At 42.7% G+C, this 20,921-nt stretch overlaps 1 protein-coding gene across 1 annotated transcript in view; it reads left to right on the top strand.

The window, feature by feature from the left end:
- Positions 1-20,921, top strand: part of CSGALNACT1 (chondroitin sulfate N-acetylgalactosaminyltransferase 1) — a 601,617-nt gene that overhangs the window by 406,856 nt on the left and 173,840 nt on the right. Inside the window, exon 6 of the mRNA XM_073543233.1 lies at positions 19,029-19,091. The gene's annotated coding sequence lies outside the window, so the exon portion shown is untranslated. The remainder of the gene's footprint in view (positions 1-19,028; positions 19,092-20,921) is intronic.

Genomic DNA, 20,921 nt, shown 5'->3' on the forward strand with positions numbered 1-20,921 from the left:
TTTCACCATGTACAAGAAGTTGAATTAAAACCAAAGTTCAGTAACAAAACATGTACCATGAGTAATGTAATATGATTACTACAGTTGTGGCCAAAAGTATTGACACCCCTGCAATTCTGTCAGATAATACTCAGTTTCTTCCTGAAAATTATTGCATACACAAATTCTTTGGTATTATTATCTTCATTTAATTTGTCTTAAATGAAAAAACACAAAAAGAATTGTCCTAAAGCCAAATTGGATATAATTCCACACCAAACATAAAAAAGAGGGTGGACAAAAGTATTGGCACTGTTCGAAAAATCATGTGATGCTTCTCTAATTTGTGAAATTAACAGCACCTGTAACTTACCTGTGGCACCTAACAGGTGTTGGCAATAACTAAATCACACTTGCAGCCAGTTGACATGGATTAAAATTGACTCAACCTCTGTCCTGTGTCCTTGTGTGTACCACATTGAAGACCAAAGAACTGTCTGAGGACTTGAGAAACCAAATTGTGAGGAAGCATGAGCAATCTCAAGGCTACAAGTCCATCTCCAAAGACCTGAATGTTCCTGTGTCTACTGTCCGCAGTGTCATCAAGAAGTTTAAAGCCCATGGCACTGTGGCTAACCTCCCTAGATGTGGACGGAAAAGAAAAATTGACAAGAGATTTCAAGGCAAGATTGTGCGGATGTTGGATAAAGAACCTCGATTAACATCCAAACAAGTTCAAGCTGCCCTGCAGTCCGAGGGTACAACACTGTCAACCCGTACTATCCGTCGGCATCTGAATGAAAAGGGACTGTATGGTAGGAGACCCAGGAAGACCCCACTTCTTACCCTGAGACATAAAAAAGCCAGGCTGGAGTTTGCCAAAACTTACCTGAAAAAGCCTCAAACGTTTTGGAAGAATGTTCTCTGGTCAGATGAGACAAAAGTAGAGCTTTTTGGGCAAAGGCATCAACATAGAGTTTACAGGAGAAAAAAAGAGGCATTCAAAAAAACACGGTCTCTACAGTCAAACATGGCAGAGGTTCCCTGATGTTTTGGGGTTGCTTTGCTGCCTCTGGCATTGGACTGCTTGACCATGTGCATGGCATTATGAAGTTTGAAGACTACCAACAAATTTTGCAGCATAATGTAGGTCCCAGAGTGAGAAAGCTGGGTCTCCCTCAGAGGTCATGGGTCTTCCAGCAGGACAATGACCCAAAACACACTTCAAAAAGCACTAGAAAATGGTTTGAGAGAAAGCACTGGAGACTTCTAAGGGGGCCAGCAATGAGTCCAGACCTGAATCCCCATAGAACACCTGTGGAGAGATCTAAAAATGGCAGTTTGGAGAAGGCACCCTTCAAATATCAGGCACCTGGAGCAATTTGCCAAAGAAGCATGGTCTAAAATTCCAGCAGAGCATTGTAAGAAACTCATTGATGGTTACCGGAAGCGGTTGGTCGCAGTTATTTTGGCTAAAGGTTGTGCAACCAAGTATTAGGCTGAGGGTGCCAATACTTTTGTCTGGCCCATTTTTGGAGTTTTGTGTGAAATGATCAATGTTTTGCTTTTTGCTTCATTCTCTTTTGTGTTTTTTCATTTAAGATAAATTAAATGAAGATAATAATACCAAAGAATTTGTGTTTAGGATTACGGTATTGGGTCATGGGATCGCGGTCTTTTTGGCTTCACAGGCTCTTAAGGCAGTCAAAGGCACAGTTCACACTAAGTAGATCTGTGACACAACTGACCGCAATTAGTTTTATTGGTTCCGTACAACAGCAAAGCAAAATGATAAATAAATCCTTGGCCGATTGTCTACTAATTAAACAGTATACAGTACCTTCTCCAAGATAGTGAATAGACAGCTATATTTAAGGGACATTATGAAGTTCATATGAGTAAAATTCAAAAGAGCAATAAAAAGGTCATGAGGGGATGAATAAGTCCTATACAGGAAATCACAGTAAGGCCATGTGCACACATTGAATATTTGATGAGTTTTTTACCCGTTTTGTAAGCCAAAACCAGGAGTGGAACGGTCAGAGGAAAAGCATAACAGAAACATTTGCACCCCTTCTGTATTTTCACCCACTCCTGGTTTTGGCTTACTAATACTGAGGTAAAATACTGACCAAATACTGAGGTAAAATACTGACCAAATACTGAGGTAAAATACTGACCAAATACTGAGGTAAAAAATTGACCAAATACGGAGGTAAAATACTGTCCAAATACTGAGGTAAAATACTGACCAAATACGGAGGTAAAATACTGACCAAATACTGAGGTAAAATACTGACCAAATACTGAGGTAAAATACTGTCCAAATACTGAGGTAAAATACTGACCAAATACTGAATATGTGCATGTGGCCTAAAACGTATAAATGGTGGGAATAATCACAAATCAGTATTTAACCTTCTACAGTATGGCCCTGGGGCCAGAATGAAAATAATCATAACGTGCAGACAGGCATATACATTTTTACATACTAATCCACAATAGATTCACAAGGCCTTGACACATCTATATTTAAACACTTGCGTGAAAAAACTGTACCGGTGTCATCAGTGTTTTGGATCAGTGTGTCAACCGTGTGTCCATTTTTACCATGAGTGCGTCATCATTTTTCCAGTAAGGATAAAGAAAGAAATGAATTGCAAAGCTTCTCCTATACTTTGCATTGTAAAACACGTACAGCACACGGATGAGACACTGATGCCACCTGGGTGCTGTATGTGTTTTTCATGGACTCATAGACTTGTATTGGCACTTTTTGTCCTTGCTGCAGCAAAAAAACGGACCTGTCTGTGTGTTTAGCACAGACTCGCGGTCCATGTAAAACACGGACATGTTCATAGCACCATGGGTTATAATAGGTACATGTGTTATGAGTGAGGGGAAAATGGGTTCCAGATGTGCTTGAAACCAGGACGTTTGAACGAGGCCTAACTAAACTTTTAAATGGGAGCTGACTAGGAGATTCGTGGATTCCAAACCACGACCAGCATGAATTAGACACTGTGTTATTGCAGTGAAAAGTGGGTGGAAAAAGACACCGCGGCCCTGCCTTGTACTAGTCCTCTCATGCACGTACGGTAATCCTTTTAATCAGAATAGGTCACGGTGGTAACATCTCAGCCAGTGTCTGGCATCTGGTACAGGCAGCGTGAATCTCCTGGCAGGTTCCCTTTAAATCTTTGATTTGTGTCTGTATGCAGGAAATGTACCTTCATGCAGTAACCTGATATATGGTGCTTTACTTTGGAACGTTGAGTACACATATTGTTTAGGGAAGTTCAGCGTTTGCCTTTTTTTTTTTGCTTTTTAATTTCCAATCTGTTTGCTCATATAAAATGCTGGTAAACTTAAGTGCTGTGTTGGGATTTCTGCTAAAAGCAGATTGAGCAGAGTTTGTAGCTTGATTCAAAGCTGTCATATTGAGAACATTTTAAAAGCAAAGAAGATGATTTTGTCAAATTAATCAGAGCTTTAACTACAGGAACCATTTTACCTACAAACATTGAAACAATGGATTTGGTCTTCAGTTCTTTTTTCAGCATTTTATATGCAATATTTCACTTGTCAAAAACTGAGTAGTCAAAATGCTATTAATAACTAAACAAAAAATTTTTTATTTATTGGTTTAACACATCTTTAAAATTTCACAACTTCAAAAGAGAAAGTATAGTGGGGAAAATAAGTATTTGATAAACTACCGATTTTGCACGTTTTCCCACCTACAAAGAATGGAGAAGTCTGTAATTTTTATTTTAGGTATAATTCTACTGTGACAGGCAGAATCTTTAAAAAAAAAATTAAAAAATCACATTGTATGATTTTTACGTACAGTAATTAATTTGCATTTTATCGCATGAAATAAGTATTTGGTACAATAGAAAAAAATGTACAGAAACCTTTGTTTGCAATTAGAGGTCAGATATTTCCTGTAGTTCTTGTCCAAATTTGCACACACTGCAGCAGGGATTTTGCCCCACTCCTCCATACAGATCTTTTCCAGATCTTTCTGGGCAGTGCCTGGGCAACATTGAGTTTCAGCTTCCTCCTCAGATTTTCTATTGGGTTCACATCTGGAGATTGGCTAGGCCACTCCAGAACCTTGAAATGCTTCTTATGGAGCCACTCCTTAGTTGTCCAGGCTGTGTTTTTCAGGTCATTGTCATGCTGAAAGACCCAGCCATGACCCATCTTCAATGCTCTTACTGAGGGAAAGAGGTTGTTGGCCAAAATCTTGTGATACATGACTCCATCCATCCTCCCTTCAATAGGGTGCAGTCGCCTTGTCCCCGTTGCAGAAAAGCATCCACAAAGTATGATTTATTCCCCACCATGCTTCACAATTAGGACAGTATTGATGGGGTTGTACTCATACTTCTTCTTTCTCCTTCTTCCTCCAAACACAGCGAGTGGAGTTGATACCAAAAATTTCTATTTTGGTCTCATCTGACCACATGACCTTCTCCCATGCCTACTCTGGATCATCCAGATGGTCATTGGCAAACTTCAAACGGCCTGGATATGTGCTGGTGTGAGCAGGGGGACCATGAAGGATTTTAATCCATGACGAGGTAGTGTGTTACTGACAGTATTGTTTGAGACTGTGGTCCCAGCTTTCTTTAGGTCATTGACCAGGTCATCCCATGTAGTTCTGAGCTGATTCCTGACCTTTCTCAGAATCATCCTTACCCTACGAGGCAAGATCTTGCATGGAACCCCAGACTGAGGAAGATTGACAGTGATCTTTGTGTTTCTTCCATTTTCTAATAATTGTGCCACCAACGGTTGTTGCCTTCTCACCAAACTGCTTGTCTATTGTCCTGCAGTCCATCCCAGCCTTGTGCACATCTATAATTTTGTCCCTGGTATTCTTTGGTCTTGGCCATGGTGGAGAGGTTTGAGTGTGATTCTGTGTGCAGGGGTATTTTATACAGGTAACAAGTTCAAACAGGTGCAATTAATACAGGTAATGAGTGCAGAGTAGCAGGGCTTCTTAAAGAAAAAAAGGTCTGTGAGAGCCAGAATTCTTGCTAGTTGATAGGTGATCAAATACTTATTTCAAGCACTATAAAGCAAATTAATTATGTAAAAATCATATAATATAATTTTATAGATTTTTTAAGTTTCTGTCTCTCACTGTTGAATTGTATCTATGATAAAAATTACAGACCTATCCATTGATTGGGAAAACTTGTAAAATCGGCAGTGTATCAAATACTTATTTTACACACTGTAATACTGTAATTGCATGTAGATTTTTCTTCAAAGTTTGGGGCTGCATGGTGTGACCAGTTACAGAGACCTATTCGGGTGAGACTTCTTTTAGTATCAGACCTTTGTGCTAGGCTTCTCTTGGGTTTACTTTTGTAATGGCACTATGTTGAGTATGTATACCCAGAGTGGCACATATATGTAATTGCACTATGTTTCTGATGCTTGTGAAATATTATAATAACAGCGATGTTATAGGACTATCTATATGATCACTGCTTTCCCGGTCTATAATTTGTGTAACTGTGTTGGACTTTTTGTCCGATGTTCTTCACACTTTGTTAGTGTTTTATTAATTATTTTGTTATGATGTATTATAATATTCATGAATATATTCAATAAATTTAATATATTTTATATACGGTATTTGATACTCCTGAGTTTTTCTTTTTGTTGACAAAAATTGTGGGTACTGTAGGAAGGTGGGGAAACAGCCGCTGCCGCAAATTCGAAATCCAGCTGTAATTGTGTTTCATAAAATGCTTTTAAAATTTGCTAGCATTTCCCTTTTTATTAACAGGAAAAACATTTTGGATTACCGTACATGCTAATTTTCACAAAAACATCATAATGTTTGTTCACAGATTAATTCTGTGCTTCTAAAGGTAAATGTGGTCCCATTTGTGTCATGTAATAGAACATTGATGCAGTTTTTTTTTTGTAATGCACACCCAATATGTGTATGCCACCATATTTTGATGGGGAGGCACGCATGATCCCACATACATTTGTGATAGAGCCCATATACGCATCCATGCACAAGGTCTGATGGTTATTAGCACGTGTGGTTCTTACTGGGTGTATACAGCACATTCATCAGTCACATGTACTGTTTTCAATTCTGCTGGTTGGATTATGTTGATTTAAAGAGCATTCACACTGCAAGATTATCTTAAACAAGGTTTCACAATTCATGATAATCTTGCAGTGTAAATAGGCTGCCAATCACAGCTTGCTCGTCAGGCAAAATGACCTATTGTAAAGGGCCTGTTACACCAAGAGATATCGCTAGCAATATCGCTTTAACTTGTGACATTATAGTGATATTGCTAGCGATATCGCTGTGTCTGATACTTACCTACAACCCGCTCCCCCGCTGGTTATCGCTGATCGCGCGAGAACGTCCAGGACTGCTCGTCGTCACAGCAGGAAGCGCAGCAGGAAGCTGACGACGAGCGACGCGTGGAGCCGGGCGGGAGGACGCAGGATCGCCTGGTGTGACAGGTAAGTAGTGACCCCTGCGATGTCGCTGGTGAGATCTGCCTGTGTGGCAGCTCACTAGCAACCACTTAGCGATGCACCAGCGATCCTGACCACGTCATATCGCTGGTCGGGATCGCTGGTGCATCGCTAAGTGTGACAGTACCTTAATGCACAAAAGTTAATTTTCTCAGCCAGGGATCGTCTAGTGTAAACAGTGCTGCCGAGAACAATGACAGCCCAGGGGCACTGAACGATCTATTGCACATCATTCAGTGCACATCAGTAGTAATATTGGGTAAAAAGACTATTAATCCACTTCTGATCAGCAAAAGAACTTTGTGATTGTCTGTCATTAGGGGTCGCATATCAATTAATAGCGACGCACCAGCGATCCCGACAATGATATGACCTGGTAAGGATCGCTGGTGCGTCGCTACATGGTCGCTAGTAAGCTGCCGAAGAGGCAGATCTCTTCAACGACGCACCAACGATCCCGACAACGATACGACTTGGTAAGGATCGCTGGTGCGTTGTCACACGGCAGCTATTCTGAACGATTCCAGCCAGCGTCCCTGAGTTCTTGGGTCGCCAACGAGGTCGCTCGTCTTCGTCAAACACAGCGATGCATGCTGGCCAGCAGGATGCCGATGATGAAAAAATGGCCCAGGACATTCGAGCACAATCAGCGGGGGGGGGGGGGGGGCTGGTCGCCGCTATGTGTCACATGTAGCGAGATCGCTGGCGAGATTGCTGTGGCATCACAAAATCTGTGACACATCAGCGATCTCGCTATGTGAGACTTGACCTTTTTTTCTAGACTTTGTGACTATCATGGATACTATACTGCTCCAAAAAATAAAGGGAACACTAGGCACTCTTACTGAGCAGACACATGGATGTTAGTGACCTTCCTATCATTTCTACCTGTTGTTTATTCCATTGGCACAACAGCAGGAGAAATTGAATCACAGTCAGTGTTGATTTCACAGAAGTGTGACTGACTTGGAGTTACATTTTGTTGTTTAAGGGCCCCATTAAATTTAGCGATGCACCAGCGATCCCGACCACGATATGACCCGGTCACGATCACTGGTGCGTCGCTAAATGAGCAGCCAAACAGGCAGATCTCAGCAGCGACGCAGCAGCGGTCGTTACTTACCTGTCAGACGCGGCGATGATGACGTCCTCTGCCCGCGTCCACGCGTCGCTTGTCGGTGCCAGCAGGAAGCCCAGCAGGAAGCCGCCGCCGAGAAACGGCCCAGGACGTTCTCGCACGATCAGCGATAGCCAGCGGGGGAGCCGGTCGGAGGTAAATATCACACATAGCGATATCGCTAGCAATATCACTGCTACGTCACAAAATCGATTGACGCGTTAGCGATATCGCTATATGTAAAGCCCCCTTAAGTGTTCCCTTTATTTTTTTGAGCAGTATATATAGCCATAATTCACTGCCTACAAGTTCCAGAAATGTTGATGGTTTAGCATCTGTAACAGTTACTCCAAAACTCAGTTTTTAATTCCGAATTGTCTTACAATCTGATAGAGGAAGACAGCCTAAAGGTACTGTCACACTAAGCGATATCGCTAGCAATATCGCTATAACTTGTGACGTTATAGCGATATTGCTAGCGACATCGCTGTGTCTGATGCTTACCTACAACCCGCTCCCCCGCTGGTTATCGCTGATCGCGCGAGAACGTCCAGGACTGTTTCTCGTCGTCAGCTTCCTGCTGGGCTTCCTGCTGTGACGACGAGCGACGCGTGGAGCCGGGCGGGAGGACGCAGGATCGCCTGGTGTGACAGGTAAGTAACGATCCCCGACCCCTGCGATGTCGCTGGTGAGATCTGCCTGTGTGGCAGCTCACTAGCGACCACTTAGCGATGTACCAGCGATCCTGACCGCGTCATATCACTGGTCGGGATCGATGGTACTTCGCTAAGTGTGACAGTACCTTAACTTTTGAAGGGGCAGATCCTCCAAGTGACTGAAACATAACCTAACTGGATTATATAAATTGAACCTCAGATGACCTTCAGGATAAAGGTTTTACTTTTTGATTTGCACTGTTTAATATCTTTGATGATCTAAAAATGGGGCCGTTGTTATTATAGAGGTCTTTTTAGTTATTACTCCTGTGGATCAGACCCCATAGTTTGCATTTTATCAGGTTTTTGGAAAATCAAGTTGAGATCAAATCCGAGCGCCACACTTTTATATTAAACATGAGCACAGCGAATGTGTCTGGCTTCACTACATGGAACCTCTCCATCTCAATCATACATTAGGCTTAATTCCAGACAGCTTAAGAAGACCTAAGGGACATATGTAAATCTAGAATGATTTTGCAGGGAATTTTGCATTTTTTCATTGCCATGTTTATTTATTGACCTTGAATTGAAAATTGTTTTTTAGGGTTCATATTGCACCAGTAGTTACAGTGCAGAGATATCTTAAAGGGTTTGTTCACATTTTGAGACCAATTTCTAGTGTTTATAAAAATAACTTGGATAACAGATTCATTGTCTTGTACCAATTCAGAATAAGTCTTCATGTTCTAGTCTAAAGGCTTCAGAATAAGTCTTCATGTTCTAGTCTAAAGGCGCATTTGTACTTTTTATTATGATTGAGTGTTTCTAGGAAGACTCCTCTTCTGATAATCCTGCAGTGTAAACACTGCCAATCACCCAACCAACAAGCAAAACACTTGTTCGTCTGATGGAATGGTTTTTAATTTGCTCCCCTGTGTAAACAGGACATGTGCTGCTCAGAAAAATGACTGCCTATGGAAAGTACAGTCTGCACGTCCAATGAGGCTACTACGCCATCACTGATCAGCTCCAGTGTAGCCCATCGGCAGTTGCATAATGACCACGATCATGTAGTTGAATGCCCCCTAAAGTTCCACTAACTCTTGCATAATCTTCAGAACTCAAATATTTCAGCATTGCTTATGATTTGTTTTTTTGCAGTTTATAGCTTATGTGTATGCTTTTTACTGAAAACTGATATGAAAATTAACTCTCCCACTGCATTCTATGAACTACTTGGTCCATTTTTTTGTGTGATCTTTGACCCTAAACATTTCCCACTCAAGAAAAATGTTGTGAGGACACACTGCTGGTTATAACCATTGAAAACAACTAAAACTTGTTCTAGGCAACCACTTTATCATACTGTATATCCACAGGATTTCTGATTGTTGGGGTCTGACCGAGGATCACAGATTAGCAGAATGGACCTCTGCGCTTTTCATTCACTATGAGCTGCTTGAAAAAAAAGTCACCATGGAGAATGAATAGAGCAGTGATTGAGCATGCACACCACCGCACCATTCTTATAGGGATAAAATGGCCTTGTTCTGCCGATCATTGCAAGTCTGACCCAACTGATCAACAAGTTATCGCCTATATTGTGGGTAGGTGATAACATGTTTTCACTGGACAGTCCCATTAAGGAGAAATAATTCCGCCTAAGGACAGAGTCACACTACTGTATAACACGGCTGAGTGCTATGCGATAAAACATCACATAGCACTCGGCCCAGTGCTATACTATGGGGCATCTCAGATCTGTGATTATTTTCTCATGCTGATTTGGCAGCATGCTGCGACTGGCAGTGAGACTCTGCTCACTCGCACCCATACAAGTCTATGGGTGCAGTGCGATTCCCGCCAACGCCGGCAGCAGAGGAGATGGAGAAATTACCTTCTTCGTCTCCTCCGCACTTGTGCTGCAATTTTCTCCTCCTCCCTCACCTGTGCTGCAAAATTTCTTTTGATGCAGGAGGCTCGGAGCACAGTAGCATGACACTGGGCTCGCAGCACAGCAGGAGCTGAGGGAAATTAGCATATCACATGTGATACTCTCGCATCCCATGCTACATCCCATGCTACTATACGCTGGTGTGACACCGGCCTAATAGTTACAGTCTCTGAAAGGGGACCTGAACCTGACTGTAACAACCTGAATAATGGCAAGAGAGCTTGGTCGTACACAATAGATAATGATACAAGGCTTGGCAGTTATATTTCTGGATTAGATCATAAAACTTGTCTTTTACATAATGGACTAGAAGCGGAAAATTTGACAGGGGCTGTTAGTGACAGGAGCAGTCTATTCGTATAAGTCACAGCAGATGCGCAGCCTAGCCGCTCGGCACTCACATTGTTCAGTCACTCACTCTTGTAGGTCATAGTCTTACTTACTGTTATAGACCATAGTATATCTTACCAAGCAAATGTGGTGGTGGGGCAACCAGACTGGAATGGTCAACAATGGCTATCACTTCACCAGGGTGTACCTGGCTTTACTAACCCAAGGAGTTTTGCGTTGACCAACTTTGTCAGGACAATCTTCCTGCTACTGACCAAGATACTTGTATCAGGATGTTACTCCTTGTAAGATCCAATAGTATTGGTCTGCGACCACTCATGGTTCAGAGCATATAAACATGGCATAAAACAATAATCATAGTGTTAATGTAATATTACATAGTAAACGTTACTTCACTGGCTTTATACATCTCAAAACTCCATATTCGTTAAACGGGTGGTTGTAGTGTCCAATTGGGTCAAGTTTAAAGGGAATCTGTCATCCGGTTTTGCAGCCCCAAATGAGAGAAGCATAATATAGGGGCAGAAACAATGATTCCAGCAATGTGTCACTTACTAGGCTGCATGTTACAGTTTTAAATGAATTACTTCTATGGTTTCACCGTTCTACCAGTTCTCTGAATACAAAGCTCTGTATAACCCTGTCCACGCTACTGATTGGCAGCTTTCTGCCTATACGTAGTGTACACAGAAATCTGTCAATCGGTGGTGGAGTCAGGTTTATACAGAGTTTATGAATACATAGAACTACCTGGCAGCAGATTTAGGTGATGTTCACTTGTCCAGTAATGATCCAGCAGAAATACATCAGGAAAAAAGTTGCACCAACACAACTTTTTAGTCTTTTATTCACTAACTGATCTCTGCCAGATCTGATTTTCTAACATTGATATAGACCAGCATCCATTAATGCGGCATCCGTTGTTATTTATTTCTAACAGATCCGGCAAGAAAAGGCAATCATGGCTTTTATGATTTTCTCTCCAATTTGATTGAAACTTTAGTTTTTACAGTCTTCAGGTTATTTGGTTAGTACAACTAGAATCCTTGGTAGCTTCGTTCTGTAAACATGACAATAGTGCCTTTTATTTTTCTAGTTCACTATTTTTAATTAATGTTTGCATAACAAATAAAATAAGGGAACCATAATAACACACAGAAGATGAAGAATTACGTTGACAAAAGGGAAGTGAGTCATCCACTTTCTTTTGTATGAATGACTCTAGAAATGCAATAAAAAGTAAAAGGATAGGAGAGAAAAAAAAATTGAGAATGGATGAGGGTTTTCTCTGTGGACCGACCCTGGTCAGTCCATGGGTTCCAGTTGTTTGTGGACTTTTTTTTATAATCCCAGTAACTGGCTTTATCACATTTTTCATCTGGGACCTTCAATCACATTCAAAAGTTGCTAAGAAAGGAGGTATTCTAATTCATATATAGGCCCAGTCTGTACCCTTCTAGCTGCTACCTGTATTTATCAATACTAGCTGAAGAGCCCGGCGTTGCCTGGGCATAGTAACCAACTGTGGTTAGTTATAACAAATTATAATGATTATATTGCACATAAAAACATTTCACATCATATATTCAACACTACAGATTTGCAACACAAATTAACTAAACGATTACCCAAGTATTGATAGTATTTTATTTTCAACTCATTCAAGAGCCTTTTGATAAACAGCATGTGTATCTGTGTATTTAACCCTATCCTGTGTGATAATGTCTGCTGAGCTGTGTACCTAATCCTCTCCTGTGTGATACTTTCTGCTGAGCTGTGTAGCTAATCCTATCGTGTATTACTGAGTTCTCAGCCGTGTATCTAATCCTATCCTGTGTGATACTGACTGGTGAGCCGTGTATCTATTCCTATCCTGTGTGATACTGACTGCTGAGCTGTGTACCTAATCCTATCATGTGTGTTACTGACTGCTCAGCCGTGTATCTAATCCTATCCTGTGTGATACTGACTGCTGAGCCGTGTATCTAATCCTATCCTGTTTGATATGCACTGCTGAGCCGTGTATCTAATACTATTCTGTGTGATACTGTGTGCTGAGCTGTGTATCTAATCCTGTCCTGTGTGATACTGACTGCTGAGCTTTGTATCTAATCCTATCCTGTGTGATACTGACTGCTGAGCCATGTGTCTAATCCTCTCCTGTGTGATACTGACTGCTGAGCCGTGTATCTAATCCTATCCTGTGTGATACTGGGCTCCCCTGCTGTCTGTGTCAGAGGGTGGTCTGTGTTGGCACGGTAATAAATTGTGTTATTTCCAGCTTTACAGAAGGACGATAACACCATAGAAATGATAAGAATAATAGGCAAAATTGTTTGGTGAATTGGAACGCGCGGTGTTAAAATTTTGCCTCACAACATAGCCTATGACGCTCTCGGGGTCCAGACGTGAGACTGTGCAAAATTTTGTGGTTGTAGCTGCGACGGTGCAGATGCCAATCCCGGACATACACACATACATACACTTTTTCCCCATTATGTACAAGGGGGCAAAATTGTTTGGTGAATTGGAACGCGCGGGGTTAAAATTTCACCTCACTAAATAGCTCTCGGGGGGTCCAGACGTGTGACTGTGCAAAATTTTGTGGCTGTAGCTGCGACGGTGCAGATGCCAATCCCGGACATACACACATACTGTATATACTCGTGTATAAGCCGAGATTTTTCAGCCCATATTTTTGGGCTGAAAGTCCCCATTTCGGCTTATACACGAGTCATATACTGGGGGGGGGTCAGCGGGGGAGGGGGGATCAGGGGTGTCGGAGATCATACTCACCCCTCCTGGCTCTTCTCTGCAGCCCTCCTGCTTGTTCCATGTTCTCAGCGCCCCTGCTCTTCCTGCTTCAGCGGTCACGTGGTACTGCTCATTAAACTCATGAATATGCACATATACATGAGTTTAATGAGCAGTACCACGTGACCGCTGAAGCAGGAAGAGCAGCGGCGCCGAGAACATGGAACAAACAGGGGCTGCGCTGCAGAGCTGAGCGACCAGGAGGGGGTGAGTATGAATGGGGGAGCCATATTCACCTGTCCCCGTTCCAGAGCCGTCAACGCTGATGAGCAGCGGGCAGCAAGAGTTGAGTATACAGGTTTTTTTTGTAACGGAGGCAGCAGCAGCAACATGATGGGGCCACTCACTGACCTCATTATCTGGGGCCACACACTGTGCAGCAAAACTGGGGCCACTCAATTTACAGCATTATCTGGGGCCACTCACTGTGCAGCATTATCTGGGGCCACTCACTGTGCAGCATTATCTGGGGCCACTCACTGTGCAGCATTATCTGGGGCCACTCACTATGCAGCATTATCTGGGGCCACTCACTGTGCAGCATTATCTGGGACCACTCACTGTGCAGCATTATCTATGGCCACTCATTGTGCAGCATTATCTGGGGCCACTCGCTGTGCAGCATTATCTGGGGCCACTCGCTGTGCAGCATTATCTGGGGCCACTCACTGTGCAGCATTATCTGGGGCCACTCACTGTGCAGCATTATCTGGGGCCACTCACTGTACAGCATTATCGGGGCCACTCACTGTGCAGCATTATCTGGGGCCACTCACTGTGCTGCATTATCTGATTATCTGGGGCCACACACTGTGCAGCATTATCTGGGGCCACTCACTGTGCAGCATTATCGGGGGCCATTCACTGTACAGCATTATCGGGGGCCACTCACTATGCAGCATTATCTGGGGCCACTCACTGTACAGCATTATCGGGGCCACTCACTGTGCAGCATTATCTGAGACCACTCACTGTGCAGCAAAACTGGGGCCACTCACTGTGCAGCATTATCTGGGGCCACTCACTGTGCAGCATTATCGGGGGCCATTCACTGTACAGCATTATCGGGGGCCACTCACTATGCAGCATTATCTGGGACCACTCACTGTACAGCATTATCGGGGCCACTCACTGTGCAGCATTATCTGGGACCACTCACTGTGCAGCAAAACTGGGGCCACTCACTGTGCAGCATTATCGGGGGCCACTCACTATGCAGCATTATCTGGGGCCACTCACTGTGCAGCATTATCTGGGGCCACTCACTGTACAGCATTATCGGGGCCACTCACTGTGCAGCATTATCTGGGACCACTCACTGTGCAGCATTATCTGGGGCCACTCACTGTGCAGCATTATCGGGGGCCATTCACTGTGCAGCATTATCGGGGGCCACTCACTATGCAGCATTATCTGGGGCCACTCACTGTACAGCATTATCGGGGCCACTCACTGTGCAGCATTATCTGGGACCACTCACTGTGCAGCAAAACTGGGGCCACTCACTGTGCAGCATTATCGGGGGCCACTCACTATGCAGCATTATCTGGGGCCACTCACTGTACAGCATTATCGGGGCCACTCACTGTGCAGCATTATCTGGGACCACTCACTGTGCAGCATTATCTGGGGCCACTCACTGTGCAGCATTATCGGGGGCCATTCACTGTGCAGCATTATCGGGGGCCACTCACTATGCAGCATTATCCGGGGCCACTCACTGTACAGCATTATCGGGGCCACTCACTGTGCAGCATTATCTGGGACCACTCACTGTGCAGCATTATCTGGGGCCACTCACTGGGCAGCATTATCGGGGGCCATTCACTGTGCAGCATTATCGGGGGCCACTCACTATGCAGCATTATCTGGGGCCACTCACTGTACTGCATTATCGGGGCCACTCACTGTGCAGCATTATCTGGGACCACTCACTGTGCAGCAAAACTGGGGCCACTCACTGTGCAGCATTATCAGGGGCCACTCACTATGCAGCATTATCTGGGGCCACTCACTGTACAGCATTATCGGGGCCACTCACTGTGCAGCATTATCTGGGGCCACTCACTGTGCAGCATTATCGGGGGCCATTCACTGTGCAGCATTATCGGGGGCCACTCACTATGCAGCATTATCTGGGGCCACTCACTGTACAGCATTATCGGGGGCCACTCACTGTGCAGCATTATCTGGGACCACTCACTGTGCAGCAAAACTGGGGCCACTCACTGTGCACCCTAGGCTTATACGCGAGTCAATAAGTTTTCCCAGTTTTTTTTTTACAAAATTAGGGGGGTCGGCTTATACATGGGTCGGTTTATACACGAGTATATACGGTACATACACACATACAAAAAACACACACATTGAGCTTTATATATTAGATATTCTGTGTTTTCAACAAATCATTCTAAGTAAGAACATTATTTACATATGTCCGGTTCACATTTGTTTCATGTGACAGAAATTGATATATTACATATTGCTGTCTAAAGTGCTTGTATTATCCATTTCTCCAATACCCAGGGGGAACTTTAATTTAAAAACCTTTCTGTAATGGATATCTAATTCAATTAAAGTCTTGTGCAGCAACAAGAAGGAGAAAAAGAGATTTAATTCTTGTACATTGCAGGTGTATATCCAATACATTCTCTGAGTTAATTTAAAGTGTCCTTCTTAATTTAACTTGCTGAATACGAAATTGTTGAATACAGCATCACTACACTTCCTGCCACTATAGGTAGACGCACTTACATGAATGTAATTTGTCTGGTGCCGCAGTTCCATTTACTTATTTTCTTCTAATAGAATAATGTTGTTCTCTGGGAGAGGGTAAAAAAGCAGCGAGCGTTGACTTGAAATGTGGAGTTAGGTACAGCAGATTTTTATCAGGCCGAGAGAAGTGATGGTTTAGAAAAAGCTGTCATGTTTGGCAGTTGTTAGGAGCTTATTGCAGCTTTGTTGTTTAATAGAGGACATGGGAAAATGTCACCAGCGGTGTGAATAAAAGCGTTTTTTATGCCCTCATTTCTCCTAAAGTTACAGAAACTTATAGAATCACTGGACTAGTCTACAGGAGCTGTCCACTCTGAACTCCCCCATTTGTTTTGTCGTTCTTGGTCACTTATTGGCACGGACACAAGGGCTAAATGCTCACTTTTCCCTGCAGCTTCCGTCTGTACAGTTATAGTTGCGTCTTGCACCTATGAATAGTGGCCGCTGCTGGGTACCGCACATTCACCCTCTGTTGATTTGGATAGGTGTCGGATGTGCACTTTCCGCCTGCGGCCACTATACAGTCGTCAAAGCTGTACAGCTTGGTAACTGAGCAGTTCCGACACCAGGAACAGCTGATTGTCGGGTGTCCCTGGTCAGATCACCGATTAGACATTGAAGACCTATCTTAAAGATAGGCTATCAATGTTAAAGTTCTGCACAGCCCCTTTAAAGTAAGCTCTGGAAGCAGATTTTCATGCAGATCAATGTCCGGCCCATACATCTGAACAGCTTATTTAAAATACAAGAAAATCATGGATTTCTCTGAAATAAGACATCGGATCGCAGATATCAAGGTATCACTGTATTCAACTTCCTATGTCCTACGTGCCCATATAGACAACATGGGAGGGTAGATCCTACTGACAGATTCCCTTTTATATACAGTTTTATACAACGGTCACATTCAACAATCTGCTGTGCAGTACATTTTCATTTTTGGCCTGAGCTTTTCTGTATTCTTAATAAAACTGTTGGATCATCAGTAATTGACTATATATGTTGGATTATCTAATCACAGCCATTGGTGGCACAGCTCTAGCATATGCCACTAATGTCCTATTATCATGAAGGTGTCAGTGGCATTGTGTGCTACCCTGCTCCGCTTTTTTTGAGTGAATGCATAGTCATTACTTGCCACTTACGTCTATTATAAGACAACAATAAGACTACTCCTTTGATATGTATTAGCTCAGATTGATGCTTGTTGAGTGGGCAAGTTTTTAGTGTGTGACCTTTGATTCTAAACATTCCCCATTCAAGGACAGTGTTGTGAACACACAGACTCTACTTGTTTTCAGCAATTATAACCAGCTAAGTAGAACTTGTTCCAGGCAACCACTTTATCACTTATCGGTAGGATTTCTGAACGGTAGGGGACAAATTGGCAGAATCTACTTCTGCTCCTTTCATTCTCTATGGGCTGCTGGAAAAGCCAGTTGAGAAAAGCATCACATCATTTTGGCTTTGTGCACACATTGAGTATTTGCAGAAAATTCTGCATTGTTTCTGAATCTCTAGTAATTTGTTAGCAGCAAAAACGCAATGGAAAATATGCGCCTTTTTGATGCAGCAATGAATGCTTTTTGGAGCTAAATAAAGATATTTGAAAAAAGATTTTAAAAAAACTTTTGTGATTGTAATTTTTTTGTTCAACCTCTTCTTTTTCTATTTGCCTCGTCTTAGCCTGAAAATACCAGCCCTCTGTTGCCCCAGAAATTGCACTTCATATTTGAAGCGCTTAGCCCAGGCTCTTCCTGATCCCCTGGTTCAGTTGCATTGGGGTAATGAGATTAGCAGTTGGTGTCTGCATCTGTCATTGACACCAAGCCCTAGGTTTAATAATGAAAAGGTGTCACACACCCTCATTACTAAACCTGTAAGTAAAGAATTAAATAAACACACACAATGAGAATAACACACTTTATTTGAAGTAAAACATACACATTCTTTAATAATTTAAATTAACCAAATATACACACCCCAGGTTTGACAGAAATCCAAGGGTTAAAGGGATGTCCCACTTTGTCACCAGCCTATGTAGGAGTGTTCACAGAATGAATTTACATAAGCTGTAACCAAACAGCAAGGTATGTGCCCATGAACAGAAAATAGCAGTTCTTTGAACGCAGCATATTTTTGCTGCCTCCAAAATGCTGCGTTCAATCACACAGTTAAATTTGCATGTGTTCAGTGAACAATGTGGATTTTCCACAACCAATGCATTCTATTGTGGAAATTTCTGTTGTGGAAACTAGCTTCTCCACAACAGAAATTGACATGCTGCACCTCATAAACCTGCACTGTTGGTGCGTTTATGCAGCGTCAAATAGAAGCACAGTGGGCATGGGAAGTCTATAAATCCAATTCACTGTGCTTGTATAAGAGAACACAGCAGTTTGGATGTAGCACCAGGTGAGCTGCGTCCAAACTGCTGCTATTCCGGATTGTGGGCACATACCTCAACTGGCAGAACTCTGCGCACATATTGATACCTGGTGGCGGTGCCACGCATACGTTTATTCCAATTCATATCGGCATGCTCCCAGGCTGGCATTTATTTTTTATTTATTAAAAAAATGGCGTGGGCTGAAAATGTTCATAACCAGCACAGGGAAAGTCGACGGCTGAGGACTGATATTAATATTTTGGGAAGGAGTCTATATCCAAAGGTTCCCATGCTATTAATATCCGCTCACAGCTGTTTGCATAGCCTTTAGTGGCTAGTTTACAGGGGGACCACAGAAATTTTTTTTACATAGGTTCTCCCTACAAATTCTAATCGGCAAAGGCTAGGCAGTTGAAAATTTTATGATCATTAGATAACCCCTATGTTTTGCTTTCGTCTTAGTGTCTATTTTTGGGATGGTCCAGAGCTTCTAGTTAACTGTGAATATGCTGCATACACCATGAGGTAGGAGTCGTTTTACTTTTTTTCTGCTTATTGTCAATATCATTATAATATTTGTTTATTACGGATGATTATTACATATTGGAACTCCTAGGTAATCTGAATACATCTATGCAATGGCGGATCTTAATAGGGGCGGATGGGGCGGTCGCCCCGGGCCCAAGGTTTTTTGGGGGCCCAGGGGCGGGCTGGGCCGGGTGGCAGAGAGGCAAATGCCCCCCGGACCGCTCCCCCAGCACCTGTACAGGGTCCAACCTCTGTGACCCCCAGCAATCTGGAGAACCAGAGCTCTAAATTCTGTAAGATGTATGTTGATCCATGAATTCTCATGGGTATGCGAAGACCAGCCGAGTGCAGCGCTAGTGCTCCCGTTAAGAGTGAATGGAATGCTAGTATGCAAGATTGTCAACCACATGCCGAGTTTTAGGATTATTTGGTGCCACCTTGGTCAGACCTGCAGCAAATGGAAAGTTAGCTCTCATTTTGAGGATAGGTGATAACTTTCTGACTTGAGAACACCCTTTTAAGCCTTGAAATGGCATCAAGGGGCATTATCCATTAAAGAAATTTGCTTCTCTTAGGGACTAGTGATGAAGGAACGTGCTCTGATAATGTGTTATCCAAGTATCTCGGGCATGCTTGGATAATATGTTCAAGTTCCTGCGGCTACATGATTCGCAGCTCTTAGTCACAACACATGTGGGGATTGCCTAACCAATCCCCGCATGTGCTGAGGCTGTCTTAACTGCCGCAAAACATGAAGCAAGAGGGACTTGAACATATTATTTGAGCACACCCAAGATACTGAGAGAACACGATTTTCGAGCACGTTTGTTCATCACTACTAGGGACATTTGCACTCTTTTCTGCTAGTTCTGACACTTTTCTCAAAGTAAATGTGGGTAAGAAAATGGTATGGGGTTCATCACATTTCCATATATATGCTATAATTGACACCAGACACATACAATGAAGTTTGCGCAAGTTCATAGAATAGCTATAAAATGGTCTATTTTTCATTTTCCGATGCACTCGCACCCCAAAAGATGCACCAAATTAGTCAAGAATGAAATTGCATTTTTCAGCACATTACTACTATACTGCACTGTACTGGGCTTTAGACTTAAGTCTTGATCAGTTCCTCAATACAATTGACCCCTTTTACTTGCCAAAATAAGAAAGTCAGTGCCCATAGGAAAAAAAATGCTGTTTTTTTTTTTTTATTTTGAGCCTACATAAAATAGTAAGAAGTATTGGATAAGTATTGATCTAGGGGAGAATACTGTATCTCAGAGAGGCTGCAGAGTGGCAGTCGGAGTGTTCGCGGTTCTGCAAACATGTGCATAGGACTCTTGATTGATAAGCTTGATTTACTGCTTCTCCCTTCAGCATTGATACCTGTGTGGTATATTGTCTGAGCGTATGTTGTTTAGGCCAGTGAGGAATCCATTAATGCTCCACAACGTTGCAATGTAGGTGATATACAACAGTTCAGAGCGGTAGACAATAAAGATTTATTAAATCTGGTATTTTGCCTGTAAATCCAAGAGAAATGTGTGAAGTCCAAGACCATGTAAGATTATTATCCATGCCAATTCAGATTTTTGAGATACATTGGAATACACATATATTATGTATCTCTTGTATGGTCCAAGTGACTGAGTAAGATTATATAATAGGTGTATAGCCAAAAATGGTCATCATTTCTGGTTATATCACTTTGCATTACCTTGTATCTTTTACAGCCACAGTATTTGTTTACAATAGCATTTGCAACCTGCTTGTTACAGGTTTCCCTCATTGTCCTTTCCCCTGATATTTAATACAGTTGTT

This window comes from Dendrobates tinctorius, unplaced genomic scaffold, assembly GCF_039654945.1.
Source record: "Dendrobates tinctorius isolate UK_male_01 unplaced genomic scaffold, ASM3965494v1 ptg000011l, whole genome shotgun sequence".
Taxonomy (NCBI): Eukaryota; Metazoa; Chordata; class Amphibia; order Anura; family Dendrobatidae; genus Dendrobates; species Dendrobates tinctorius.